Genomic DNA, 15529 nt, shown 5'->3' on the forward strand with positions numbered 1-15529 from the left:
AACCTAACTGCCTGATGAGTTGAATAGCATTGCTTAGTCTCTTGAAGCTTAAAGGTAACAACATAAAATATATTCTATGTGTTCAGTATTCTTGAGTCCTATCCAAACCTCTCAAGATTTTGTGAATTTTTTAAGCACTCTGACTTCATATATTATTAGATATTAGATGTTCTCCAAGATGTTGTTATAAATCTTGTCATTCTTCCAATCTCCTTTCCAGTAACATATATAAATTGAGATATATGTGGCAACTGAATATTACTAAACTAACACTATACTTCAGAGTTCTTAAATTACACTTGCTTAACCATGCATGATAAAAAATAATTTCTTAGCCCAGGGCACTGACTCATATTTTACAGCAGTTACTGGCAGTAACAGACGTTGGTACCATTGAAGAGAGCCTTCAGTATTGGCGCTATTTTACTATTCTTGCACATCAGCCTCCTTGGTCTTCCTTGAACACAAAAAGTATGTTTTTTCCTTCTGGTTATTTGCCTTAAGCTACCTTCTCAAATTTTCTTACCCCAGTTTATGTGATGACTACCTCTTATACTTCAAGAATTTACTCAAATGTTACTTTCTTAAATTCCCCTACTCTATCTTATTTAAAATTGCAACCTGGTCCCTCATTGTATGCCCTGTTAAAACTGCTCTTTTTTCCTACAGCATTAATTAAATTCTAATATACATTATTTACCTATTTTTATGTTTGTGCTTAACATCTGCCCACACCAGCCAGTATGTAAATGCTGTGAAAGATGTTTGTTTCATTTACCAATGTATTTCTAGTTTCTATGTAGGGGGTTAGCAAACTTTTTCTGTAAAAAACCTGATGGTTATTTTAGATTTTGTGGTCCATATAGTGTCTCAGCCAACCTGTGCCGCTGAAAGCAGCGAGAGACAGTATGTAAATGAAGGGTGTGGCTGTGTTCAGATAAGATGGTATTTATCAGAAGAGACTATAGGTGGGATTTGGCTATAGTTTTCTGATAATTTCTGGTACATAAAAACTTCTTAATAAATTTGTAGAATATATGAAATAAATGTATTGAAATTATTAATAAGCATATTTAAAATGTGAACATAAATGATGTGACAAATCTGCCTCTTTCATCCTAAAACTAAGTCATTTCTTAATTAAAATAGTTCACTCTGGCCTTACTGCCCATCTTAAATAACAGTTCCTATTACATTAAGCCTGGTATATTCTTAAATATCACAATTCTTAATATATCACAATATAATTTTAGAATTATAATGAGAACTAAAAGGCTATCAGAGGCAGGAAAACAGAAAAAAACCCTGCGTTCAAGATTAGTATACGTATTTTGATTGTCTTTTTATTTTGTTGTTTTGGAAATTATTTCTTCAGCATTTTAAGACACTGATTTCTATAGTGTGTAATGTTCTTTCTTTCTTCAGCTATGAGAATAAGAGGCTTTCCTGTTTCTCAAGTTAGAAGTCAACCCAAAATGATGGCAGCGGACTTACTGCTGTTATTTCCTCACTCTGGAATACATTTCTAAGCAGCAACACAAAATGTGACTCAGTCACCCCCAAATGTAGAATTAGTTTACCATCTCATATATAAATGTCTCTTGAAATTAATTGGATCACTTTGTTTCCATTAAACTTTAAAAGACTTCCTTATTGACGAAAAGATTTAAAATAGTTCTGTGCTCAGCCTGAATAGAGGTGTGTGTGTGTTGGTGGGCAGCAACTCTGCAGAATGAGAGTGAAATTATTTCACTTTAAAGAGACAGACAGTTAATAGTGAAGTGCAGTCACCCAGTCGTGTCCGACTCTTTGCGACCCCGTGGACTGTAGCCTACCAGGCTCCTCCGTCCATGGGATTCTCCAGGGAAGAATACTGGAGTGGGTTACCATTTCCTTCTCCAGGGGATCTTCCCAACCCAGGGATCGAACCCGGGTCTCCTGCATTGGAGGCAGATGCTTTAGCCTCTGAGCCACCAGGGAAGCCCATGGGGAGTGTGGCATCACAGGGTCTGTTTGCTGTCTTTGGAATAGAATTACTTTTTGCAAAAATCTGTTTTAACATTGTTATTGGAACTTGCCTATCTGCGAAATTAATTTTGGCATATAGATTATATCAAAAGGCAGGTTGACATGGTCGGTCAGTTACCTTTATGAAAACATTCAGAGTAATTGACCAAAGCATGTACATTTTACAACTGCTAAAAGCTATTGTGTTTTAAGTTTCAGAATGGTAATGTGTAAAATACTAAGTAAATTTTTCAGAAGTAATTTTTTGTGAGCAGACTTGGGATGGAGAAATTGATTATTTTCTATCATATCAACAAAAGAGATGTTTATTAACTTAGTCGGATGTGAAACAAAGTCTCTTACCCATGAATAATATTATATAAGTTAAACAACTTGTGACAAATTCTTTTGACACAATTCTATTATATATCCTTCTAAAAAATAATCAAGTATTCTGACATAGTATGATTAGTATGGGTTTTATTTGGTTTAATTTTCTCTAATAGGGTGTCTTTACTCCTTTTGAAACTTATTTTCATGTTTGTATTTGCAACTTTATTGATTACCCATATTCTAACAGCTATAACAGGTTTTATTTATTCATTAATCATTCATCATTCACCCAAATGTACTGGATGTATACTTTATGTCAGGACCTGGGAATCAAAAGAAGAATGAGATATGATTCCTATACTTAAGCCACTGTAGTCTTGTGGGAACTTTTATATATATATATATAAATCAGTAAATAAGCCATTTCAATTCAGTGTGAGGAATGCTGGGGCAGTGTTTGGCTGTGTGAACATGCCATTGGTGGAATATCTAATACAGCCTGTGACAGTGTCCTTTTTATTCTGATGGGGAGACCGCGTCACTTAGTAACTCAGAAGTCTCCCTCTATCCCTCGCCCTTCCTCTTCACAAATTCTTTCTTTCATTATCTCAAAATTATTTCCTATAACACCTTTTCATTCCAGTGAGGCTTCCTGTTTTAAATAAAAAAATTTTAATAATTTTCTTAATTCCATTTCTTATGCCTCTTTTCTTATTGAGTGATCACCATCTTTTATATTAGCAACTTTCTGTATCCCCATCCTCTATAGAGTAAGAAACATTTGCTTCACCAGACTCAACCTTCGCTGTCAGTATTTTCTTTTGTTTTCTTAGTTTGACATTTAAAATATAAATGTAGAGGTCCTTTGAAAAACAAGGAAAAAGGGAAAAACATAGGAAGAATTCCATAAAAATATAAGAATTCTCATTCAAATCAAAAAGGCACTGTGGACAGCCAATATTTTTGTGGATATTTTTTGGTTTCTTTTTAATATTTATTTTGTTTGTTTACTGTTTTTAGTGTCTGCTCTGGATATGCAACTTCTGTTTTAATTTTTTTAATTACTCAAAGACCTTTACTGACAAATAATAGGTCAATAAATATATATATTTCAACAGTATATTCATTTTTCAGACTTAAAATATGATAGTCATATCATAATTACATAAGATGAACACTTAACCATTCTAAGAATGTTTTTTTAGATCTTTTAATAGGTAGATTGTTTATATGCTTCCTCCATTTGTCAATTTTTCTTGTATGGTCACAGAAATTAATAACTCAGAACTGTGTGTTTGGTAAGTATAAATACAGTGATCTTTAACAAACAAGTTTGGAATGTACGGGTGCTCTGATATGTAGCATATTTTCAATATGTACTATAGGACTGTAAGATCTGTGTTTGGCTGAATCTGCAGACAAGGAGCAGCAGATGTGAAGGGCCAACTGTAAAGTTATATGCAAACTGTTCCATGCAGAGGGGATCAGCAACCTAACCTCTGTGTTGTTCAAGAGTCAACTGTACTATCTGAGGCATAGAACTGTGGTTTAAAAGGTGAATGCATAGTAACAATGAGAAAATATACATCAATCTCATAGCATTTAAGTCACTTATATAGAAAATATAGCTGGAGTGTAAGGGTGGAAAATGACCCTAAGATACAGATAACAGGCAGGGAATTATTTAAAATATATAAAAGGGTGATATAAGCATAAGTAGATTTCCTTCCTCTCTCAATATGCTCAGTGAATGAAATTCCTTTTATTCAAGCTTGTCAGTGTCTCAAAATGTTTCTAAAATCTATTCTCCTTTTCTAGTCATCACAATTTAGATAACCAAGATTATTTTAAATGATTTTAATTTGCTTACAACTCATTCTTTATACTTTGACTTAACTTCCAGCAGAAGATATAATTGTGGTCAACTAACAGATCATGGTATTTTATGGTTCATATGCATGACCTTTCCTCAATAGGGTAAATACTTTTGGAAAACCTCTAGGAGGAGCAAACTTGAAGTCACAAAGGCAAAATTCAAAGGGATTCTATGAGCACATATTTTAACCCTCAGGACTCTGCCACAATTGGAAACATAGAATCAGAATTCTATATTCTTACCAAGGCTGAACGCTTTGACCTCTTTTTGCCAATCATTTTGTAATTGTACTATGGAGCCTTGCTTGAATTACACAAAGTCTGTCCAGTTCTTTAAATGATCAGAATTTACCTTTGATCTGATTCAGCCCATAAGAGACCATGCACTTGTACTACTTTTTTTCCTTTTTTGGGGGGCTATATATAGACCTTATTCTCTGACTTGACATTTATTATCACACCATTTACTCACTGAGCTAGACTGCTCTTTAACTTTGGGACACTGTGAATCTCAAAGTTGAACACATTTGTTTTTAAGTTTTGATCGTCCTCTTAAGTATGCAGCCCATCTAGTAATTGTACATAACTATGTGGCATGACTTCCTATGCAATGTTATTCCTCCCCTGCATAACCATCACATCTTTCTCCAAAACATTTAGAAATGTATTTTATCCCTTAACACACATATAAACTTTGTTAACTTGCTTGTGAAAGACTGTATCGGTCACAGTCCTGTCAGCAGACATCACACAGTAATTTGAACAAAAATGGATATAAATAATTACTGATTGCATAAGCAGATTCAGGTAATGTAGCATTAGTTCATATATAAAAGAATTCTAAAGAATGCAGAAATAGCAGATATATAGAACAGCCACTATTCCTAAAACTGAGATAAAGCAAGCATCTAAGAGCTGACCCACCCCCAGACTTAGATAGAGACTGTTGGGGAGAGCAGAGCTGTGGCTCACTGAATGATAGAAAAGTCTTGACGGTGCTTCACTGGTTGAATTAGGGGCTTCCCTGGTGACTCAATTGGTAAAGAATTTGCCTGCAATACCAGAGACCCAGGTTCAATTCCTGGGTTAGGAAGATTCCCCTGGAGAAGGAAATGGCAGCCCACTCCAGTATTCTTGCCTGGAGAGTTCCATGGACAGAGGAGCCTGACGGGCTGCAGTCCATGGAATTGCGAAGGGTCGGACACGATTGAGTGGCTAACACTTTCACTTCACAGGTAGAATTTGCTGAAAGTCTGCCCTCTGGTACTTGGAGGAACTCTGCCCTGCAGTACTGGGGAATGCTGTCACAGGGAGTGTCCTTGTGGAGGCACTCTGCTGCAAGACAGCCTGAGAAGGTTCCCCCGGGGACATTTCTGACCGCCGAGCACTACAAGCTGTCATAGACTGGGGGCCCAGTGCAGTGGGAAAGCCATGGAGCTGGGGAAGCTGGGGTGCTTCTGAAACTGCCTGGACTCCAGGACCTGGCACTGGAGAAGCTGCTTACATTTCAGAAGCCTATTGAAAGAGCCCATCGGAATCAGCAGGAAAAATACCTTTCCCTGCAGTGAAGCATTAGCACCTTCTACTGATGAGGTTTAACATCATGCTAGCTGCCTAAGGAAGAATGTTTAATGTCCCAACTCCATTTTTACACAACAAAAAAATGAAGTTTGGTAAATTTGAACCTGAGACAATTGACAACTTGCACAAAATTCTATTCTGAACTGAAACTTGTCTTTGCTTTGACTGTAAACGACTTGCAGAATAATCCACAAAGAACTGTTGTTCTTTGGTACTTCTTATGTACCAAAGAACTGATCTTACTGCAGAGCAATTCATAGATAAGAAGGTTAAAGCTCCCTTTAGGTTCTGGCAGATGTAGTTATTTGCCCCAAGACTTGTGATTTGAGAGAGACCCTAAGCTGCTTTCAAGATCAAATGCCTGTAGTCATAAATTCAGGATGGCCTTGGGCAGGAGCAAGAGATAAAACTAGATAGTGTGAATCATATGCAGAATCAGAACAATAGCAACAGGGCAAAAACCAGCAAACAAAAATCTAAGATCCCTCTCCTGCCTCTGTTCATATCCTACCACTTGACTGTCTGCATTTCTGTAAGATTAACAAGGAATGAAAGCTTATGCTTAGAATGTTTGATTTTCCTATAACACAGTATGTCCCAGAGATGGTCATCTTCTTTTTAAATTTAACCTTTATATTCAAAAACTTGAAAATAGCAAATCTTAGGGGCAAAATAAAAGGTACTCAATGAACCAAAGCAGTGCTTCTGTAATGTGCTTTACTAATTAATACGTGCAAGAAAACCAGAGAAGATGTAAGGTAAACAAAATCATAATTAAAAATCCAATTTAGCATTTAAGCCAAAAATGAATTATTTCTGATCAATAAGTTATTGATCCACTTCATAGGGCTACCTTGAGTTTTCTCTGTGCTTCTGTTTTAACCTTTATATCTGAAAAACCCATTTTTAGTTATAAGTCAATACCTATAAAGATCATACTTCATTAAATTTTTATGTATTAAAATGAAAACAACTGGGAAATGAGCACACTGGTTTAAACAAACTGTTTGAAAGAACAAGCCTGTATGTACTCTGGATAGTTCTGAGAAGTAATGCATACTGTTTTTAATCTCTCACATTTTACTTTACATTCCACAAGCATTAGTCTCTGCATTAGTATCAATATGACTTTTATGGTTGTTGAGATAAGACTAATTCAAATTGACTTAGGGAAAAAGCATTTGCTCTTGAAATCCAAAGAAAGGTATAATGAACCATGGCAAGGAGGAGGTGAAGCCCACTTATACAACTAAGTAAACCCATCCATCTATGAGGTACATTTTTTTAGCTCTCATAATCTGCACTATCTTTCAAACAGAGAGCCCTGAAAACACACAATATAGCTCCTAGCCTCACTGAATTTAAAATATTTATTTTGGCTTAACAGATGCATAGTGAGGTCCTGAAATACTCTTCACAAACCAAGGAGCTAGAGATACAATAATAAGTAAGATATGATATAAATTCCTATAGAAATAGTGGCTAATGTCCAGATATTGTGGTTAGGAAATACTTAATGAGTATGCTGGGGTTTAATTATGATGTAAGGAGAAGAAGATTAAATTTGGGCTAATAGTGTAAATTGACATTCAGGTTCAAAAACGTTGTGAAGAAAGCTGGAGTAAACAAGTTTGTCTGGAACACAAAGTCTGGATAAAGACAGTGAGCTAGAAAGGTACATCTTCCATGCTGGAGATAGGAGACTAGATATACTCAAAATGGTTGTTTACTCAGATTCTAAAAGGGAAGATTTCAAGTGGTTTTAGCTTTATTATCATAATCACAAATTATGTCTTCTAAGCAATTCTCCAGTCTGCATAAGGTCATTGTTCACATTGCTGTTCTAGGAAATGTGCGCTACCTCCTGCCAGAGAATTACAATGTGTTTTCTTATAAGTCTGTTACATAGTGGTTCAGCCTGAAACACAACTCTGAGTTCTCAAGTTCTCTTGGTTGACATCTGGCTCAAGGATGCAACTTGTTCTTCTGCGGTTATGCCCTCTGTTCCTAGGGGAGCATCCTATCCCACACTCAGTTGTGCAGGTGAAGAAGGACTCTTTATCCTGTTCACTGGCCAAAAAGGAACATTCAGGTTATTTAAAAATTATTGATGCTGTTCATTATGGGGTTTCTTGGATTACTGTTGGATACTGTTTCTTGGATTACTACTTTTTCTTTTTTTATGAGATTTCACAGCACTATTTTGCCACAGTTACAGCTCACTCTATCCTCAGTGAAAACAAAGAATACAGCATAGTTGGGGAAGTTCACTACTTACTGCATAATCAATTTATGTTTTTAATTTTAATTTTTGGAATAATTCTAGCTTCTGGCATGAATATAGAGCATAAAAAATGTAGAGTGTTTAGAACATAAATATTTTGTTTCCTATATTATTTATTCTAGCAAGAATTAAGGCCAAAGGAGAAGTCCAGAAAATGTTTCTATATTAAATCTTAACAAACTGATTTCCACTATCAACATTTTTTACCATTTTAGTGAGTTGCAGTCATTATTCATAGTGTTACAGTGACTTTTTTTATTTTTCTGCCAGCTTTCTAATCGTACAGTATGTTAGAAAAATATTTTTCCCCTTGGAGATATATAATATTTATTAACTGATAAATATCTTTATGCATCACTATCAGTTAGATGTCTATTTACTGATTCTAGATCTTGAAATGAGAAACAGTTATCTCGGAACAGTTCTTACAAAGGGAAAGACAATGTTTTGGAGTCAGGTAAAATTTAACATTTATTAGCTGTGGTATTTTAAGTATGTATATCTTTCTGCCTTATTGACTTTATCTATGACATGTGAATAATAAATTCATTTCTACATTTTTAGCAAATGATTAATACTAATTATATATACAACTAATACTATAGCTAATATTAATTATGTTAAACAATAGTCAATGCAAAGAAAACATAAAACACAATAACTACATTTAAGACACGCATACTGCTACTTCTCAAGTTATATGACCTATGAAAAATATTAATTGAGTATGCATTCAACTAAATTTGGTTATTTCTTCTCCGTTAGAATTAGCATTGGAAAAATAAAAATATGGCTTCTTGCTGATCGACCTTGACAGTTTTAGTAGCTTTTTTGTTGTGTTTGTTTGGATGTATTAATGCTGATTTCCAATTTCTAATGCATTTGATTTACTTAGAAATGTTACTTCTACAATTAGTAGTTTGTAAGACTATTTTATAAGAAAATTTAGTATATGGAAAATAAATATTTTTAATTAAAATTGTGTGTAAATTTTAAAACATTTAACTTACAAGTTCACTATAAAATGAGTTTTAAATTAAAAAATGAATGTGGCAATTAGGATGAGTTTTGTGGAGAATAAAATACATTAAGTTTATTCATTCCTCTGGAGTAGCATGTCATGTTCTATAACATAGTATAATCAGAAAAATAACCATAATCCCAGATATAAATGCAATATGGTACAGAATTCTGGACTAGAAATAGTGTTACTATCTAACTTCATTTCTAACTATTATTATTAGCATATAACTTTAGGTAATTTTATCTTTTTCCCCTCATTTTTATTTAAAAAATGAAAATTGGTGGTATGTCTGTATGCTCCATGAGTCTGTTGAATACAGGGCTTCCCCCTGTATTCTGTTGAGTACAGGGATTCAGTGGTAAGGAAGCCACTTGTAATACAGGAGACATTCAAGAGACCAAGGTTCGATCCCTGGGTCAGGAAGACTCCCTGGAGAAGGAAATGGTAACGCACTCCAGTATTCTTGCCTGAGAAATCCTATGGACAGAGGAACGCAGTGACTGTAGGCCATGGGGACGCAAAAGAGTCAGAGATGACTTAGTAACTAAACAACCCTTGAACATAGCTGTCACATTGTGACTTGAGCAAAGTTGAAAGAGTCATCTTGAAGTGTTCTCACAAATGGCTAAAGTGAAAATAGATGTCTCCAATGGCAGAACATTTAAGGCTTTCTTGGTTTCCCGGATACAGATTCTAATGGCTATTTAGACAAAAATAAGACCATTATGTGGGCTTCCCAGATGGCTCAGTAAGTAGAGTCCACTTGCAATGCAAGAGACAGAGGAGACATGGCTTTGATACTGGGGATGGGAGGATCCCCTGGAGGAGGGCACGGCAACCCCCTCCAGCATTCTTACCTAGAAAACCCCATGGACAGAGGAACCTGGCGAGCTTCAGACCATGGGGTTGCCAAGAGTCAGGTATGACTGAAGCAAATGAGCTTGCACATAGGAGCTTGCCCGGCTATATATACAAAGAAACCCTTCAACATCAGTGTGAGTGTTTAAAAGTAAAGTGTTTTCAATTTGTGTTTGCTCCAAAGTGAAATTATTTACTGTAAAGAAGCTGAATACTTTGTATTTGGAAATACTATTATGTATAATGTTCCAGTTGTTAATATATGAAATATGTATAAGTTGAAGTGTCTTTTCCATTTCAAAGTCTGCAAAGGGAGATAATGCATAAAAATTGGAGTTCTTTGAGCACATTTATAGTCCCAGTAGCAAGAGAATGTAATCTGATTATCACTTTATAATTTAGAAATATGATGTTATGGCATTTTATTTGTGCAAATACTCTAGAGAATTGACGTATCTGTTACATTTTTCTAAGAGATGATTCTGCCCTATACATTTGCTTATCATACTTACCTGCTATGGAAGGAAGGAAGGGAGAAAGAGGAGAAAAAACTGTTAAGAATGTGTCTTTATCAGATTGTTAGTAAAAGGCATCTAAATACATATCTTGAAAAATAGCTGAAAGTTCAAAAGAAACTTCAGAGTGTGTTCATGGTTTCCATAAAGTTATAGGACCCACCTGATATTTGTGTCTTAAAAGAGAAAAGTAAGAACGAAAAGTGAAGGTCTAATTTTCCTACTTTAATATTTGAAGTGGCAGAAGTGACCAGTAGCCAGAAAAAAATCATATAATATAACACAAAGAATATTGGACCAGTTCTAGTCCTATCCATGACACACCATTTTTGAATAATACAGAATTCACTTACCCTTTTCCTTAAAATTCTCATGCACAATTTCAGTCTCCTATAAAACGGTATGAAAATGCAGTTTTAGTAATTTTAAAACAAATTTCACATCATGAATAAAATATAGTGGATTCAATATAGTGAAAATTTTTTAAATGTATATTGACTGCCTATATTTATGTCCTCCTTTGTGGCCAGAAAGGTCTTTGTCCTCTAATGCAGCTTTATCAACCATGAAACAGAAGTTTCAGGGATTTCTGTTTTATGTAAATAATCAAAATTTGTGTTTATTGTTATTCCTTGAGATACTTCTTTATATGATTGTTTTCATTCTATTTAAAAAAATAATAGGGTACTTTTCATAAAACATAGGCTTCAGTTTTATTTTTCTTGATGACATGATGGTTCATATAACTATTCTTTGCAGGAATTCTCAAATCACTTTTATTTGCCATATTGTGTGGTATATTTAATCTAAAATTCAACAGTAGAGTGAATTAGGGTACCAGTTGTAAACTTTCATTTAATATGCTATCTTTTTAGAATCTGTACATAAATTACTATCATATTAGAAAATAAACTGAAATGACACTGGATCTTTGTCCTTATTGAAATGAATGTGCACTTTTAACACATTGTGTTTCATATGTGTAGTTTAGTCCTCTGACAGGTAAAGGGTTCACTAAAGTAGTTGTATTTTTAAAAAATGTGATATATTTGTAATCAGACAGCATTAAATTTGAATAATAAATGCTGCAATAGATTTGAGGCAGGAAAGTGTGAAATTTTGTATCAAAATTGAAAATCTCATATTTTAAAGAGTACTATCAAGAAAGTGAAAAGACAACCCACAGAAGGAGGATAAATACACAAATCACACATCTGACAAGGGACTTGTATCTGGAATATATAAAGAACTCTTACATTTCAGTGATAAAAGATAATTCAAGTTTATAATGGGTGAAGGAATTAAATATGTTTCTCAAGAGAGCATATACAAAAGGCCAATAAGCATATGAAAACAGTGTTCAAAATTACTAGATATTGGAGAAATGAAAATAAAACCACAGTTAGATAACACTTGCTACCCACTAGAATGCTATAATAAGAAATGGACAATAATATTGACAAGGATGTATAGAAATTAAAATCCTTGTACATTGCTGGTGGGAATATAAAATGGTACAAATTGTTTAGAAACAAGCAGTTTCTCAGAGTTTAAATATACATTTACATGTGAGCCGGCAATCTACTTTATATACAAAATAATTGAAACTATGTATCTATCAAAAACCTGTGCATGATGTTCATTGCAGCATAAATCATAATAACCAAAAGTGGAGATAACCCAAGTGTCCATCAACTGAATAGATAAACAAATGAAATATATCCATATAGTAGAATGTTGCTCAGCCATAAAAAAAGTTATGAAGTACTGATACATTCTTTGTCATGGAGGAAACATGGAAACAGCTAAGTGAAAGAAGACATGCACAAAAGGTCATATATTGTGTTGTTCCATTTATATGAAATAATCTAGAATAGGAAATATGTATAGACAGAAGTTAATTAGTGGTTCCCAGAAGGTGCAGGATTGGGGTATAATAGCTAATGGTTATAGAGTGTTTCTTCAGAGAAAAGAAAAGTTTCTGGAGTTACGTAACTCCAGATGATGATGTTTGTATAACTGATAATAATAAAACCCTCTGGATTATACACCTGTGATGGTGGCTTAGTTGTTAAGTCGTGTCCAACTCTTGAGACTCAGTGGACTGTAGCCTGTCAGGCTCCTCTGTCCATGGGATTCTCCAGGCAAGAATACTGGATTGGGTTGCCATTTACTTCTCCAGGGGATTTTCCTGACCCAGGAATTGAACCCGGGTTGAATTTTATGGTACATGGATCATAAGTTAAACAATTACAAAATAAGAATAACACATAAGTATTTTTTGAATTGGAATATGTGTCATTCAGGAAACAAATAGGACACAAATTTCAAAAATAATTCAAGGGGATAAAATTTTAGAAGATTAGAAGGTTAGATTTTTCAGAAGCAGAAAAATGCAAGTATTTTGAGATTTCAGATGTATTATTGAATGCAGAGTTGTCTACTAATGATATATGAGAAATCTGAACTAAGTCAGAAATATAAATGCTGAGCACCAAGGGATGTAATGTGTATTAAAATTAGTTCCTGAAGGGTTTGTAACTTGCAGTTTTAATGAATAGATTTCAAAAGCAATAACACAGTATTATCATGTTGAATGATTAATGTTCTAGTGTTAATACATGCAGCTATAGAACTATGCTTATTCTACTCATTTAAAACTGAGAAGTTACATTTTACAATAAAGTCTTATAAGTATACACTTAAGATGCTTTCAAGTTATCATATTTTAAAGACATTATTGTAGTAAAATAGATCATTTAGTACTTACCTTTAATGAATTAGTATCGTTTGTTTGAAGCCAGAATCTATTTTAAAAAATTAACCATTTAATTAATCAAGTGCCAGTGAGAAACAAACAACAGAATATTTTCAGAGGTATCACAGTTGGATCAGCTTTCCATTTCTGGTAATAATTATTTTAAGTTGAATAGTTTGAGTTTCTAGTGCACCTTGTGAATACCATGTCTTATTTGACCCTCACAAAATCTGTGATATAGGGTACTTAGTTATCATTCCTCAATTTTTACCAATGAGGAAACAGTAAAATTACAATAAGTCATCCAACTATACAATACTGCATTTAAAGCCATGGTGAAAACCACAGAACTCCTAATACAGCACTCCATTCCATGTTCTTCTCCTGTTACAACAGTGTTAATTGAGCAGTGGTGTTGGGAAGATGTGAGAAGAATGGATGACGGGGGATTAATAATAAAGAATAATGACTTGATAAAGAATAGATTGGGAGCAGATAGTCCAGAATCAAGTAAAAAAAATAATAAATTACTGAACAATTATTAGATGTATTTCTGAGCACCTTGCCTTATTTTTGTGAGATGGAATTCAGCTCTTAAGAGAGACTAAAGAAGTTCTCAGCATAAAAATACATGCTATCGATGAGACTGTGTTATCATGTGTACTTAAAGTGTCTGGGCTGCTGCTGTATCCTCAAGACTAATAAATAATTATATAAGTTAGAAACAACATACCATATGGTTCCTCTTCTCAAAAGAAAGTCAGTTACTGTCCAATGAAGCATTTTAGTTAAGCATCTTGGCTGTTCCCCAAGTAAATCAGAACTCATTTCTTCTTGGGAATGACAATTGATTTAATGATAGCCCTGATTTTTGATGCTCCTTTTCATTCCTTATGGGGATTGTCAATCTAATTCTACCTTTTGAGACAACAGAATGTCACAATACAATACTCTTAGCTAGTTCTACCAAGCATGAAACAGTCCTTCCTATCTCAAGATCTTGTGGTGGCACTTATGCATTACTCCAAGTATCGAGGCCTTCTCCAATCTGATCCTACCTTCACAGTAGAAATCAGACATCACATGAGACAGGAAAGCTATTCTTTCATGACTAAAGTTGCAGGATAGATATGAGCCCCAATTCTGTGTTATGTAGCTGGGCTCCAGAAAATAAAATTAGTAGTCAGCATATGAATGTTCTCAATAGACTGGTCTGGTTTGTAATGGAGGCCACTCTTTGCCACATCACAATCTTGTCTTTCTATTTTATCATAAGCTGTAGATTTAGAAGATAGAAACTTGACATCATACTTTACAACCCTTATTACTGGAGTAGAATATTTTGCTTTTTTAGGGATTACCTGGAAGTAAAACTTCTGTATTTAATTTACCTTAGAAATGAGTTTATTAACATTTTATTCTTGTGAGGTACAGATACTGAGTTCCTGAAATGTTTAAACATTTATAATTGACAGAAATTCTTGTCCAATATATTCTTTGTGAACTTATGTAAAATATTTTATTAACATAGTAATTATAATACAGACAAGTCAGTTGCCCAAGTTCATAGGAATACAGTGACAGAGATAGGTTTGAATGTGTCTTGTTACTCAAAAACCAAATGTCTTTGATTGTGATTAGAAATAGAGAATAAAAAAGATAATATCAAAAACTCTCTTCAGAATTCCCTTTGACATTATTTCATTTCAATTTGACATAGTTTTATTTATTCAGAGCTGAGTGGGGCTTCCCCAGTGGTTCCGTGGTAAAGAATCCACCTACAGGGCAGGAAAAGTGGGTTCATCCCTGGGTTGGGAAGATGCCCTGGAGACGGAAATGGCAACCCACTCCAGTATTCTTGCTGGGAAAATCTTACGGACAGAGGAGCCTGCTGGGCTAAGGTCCATGAGGTCACAAAGAGTTGGACACAACTGAAGCGACTGAGCACCTCTGGAGCAGTGAAAAAGTAGTTTGACCTCTCGTTGAACATTAATTCATGCTAATTACAAATTAGGAGGTGATGTGAGTATAACAGCTGGATGAACATCACACGTCTAAGGAGATTTTATAGTGTATACCTTCATACTCTGTGTCTGATCTTTGCCAACAGTTTGCTGTTAGTGTCTGTTCAGGCAGCAAGTAGACGTGTGATACATCAGCAGTGTGTGCATACTCAATCACTCAGTCGTCTGACTCTTGTGGCCCCACAGACTATAGCCCACCAGCTCTTCTTTCCATGGGATTTTCTCAGCAAGAATACTGGAATGAGTTGCCATTTCCTCCTCCAGGGGATC

At 34.6% G+C, this 15529-nt stretch overlaps 1 protein-coding gene and 1 non-coding gene across 6 annotated transcripts in view; one reads left to right on the plus strand and one right to left on the minus strand.

Moving 5' to 3' along the window:
* CCSER1 (coiled-coil serine rich protein 1) overlaps nucleotides 1-15529 on the plus strand; it is a 1366600-nt gene that overhangs the window by 704051 nt on the left and 647020 nt on the right. The window lies entirely within an intron of this gene.
* On the minus strand, nucleotides 1909-1980 carry TRNAW-CCA (transfer RNA tryptophan (anticodon CCA)). The gene has a single exon. It is a non-coding gene; the product is annotated as a tRNA-Trp (tRNA).

The sequence above is a fragment of the Odocoileus virginianus genome, chromosome 21, assembly GCF_023699985.2.
Source record: "Odocoileus virginianus isolate 20LAN1187 ecotype Illinois chromosome 21, Ovbor_1.2, whole genome shotgun sequence".
Taxonomy (NCBI): domain Eukaryota; kingdom Metazoa; phylum Chordata; class Mammalia; order Artiodactyla; family Cervidae; genus Odocoileus; species Odocoileus virginianus.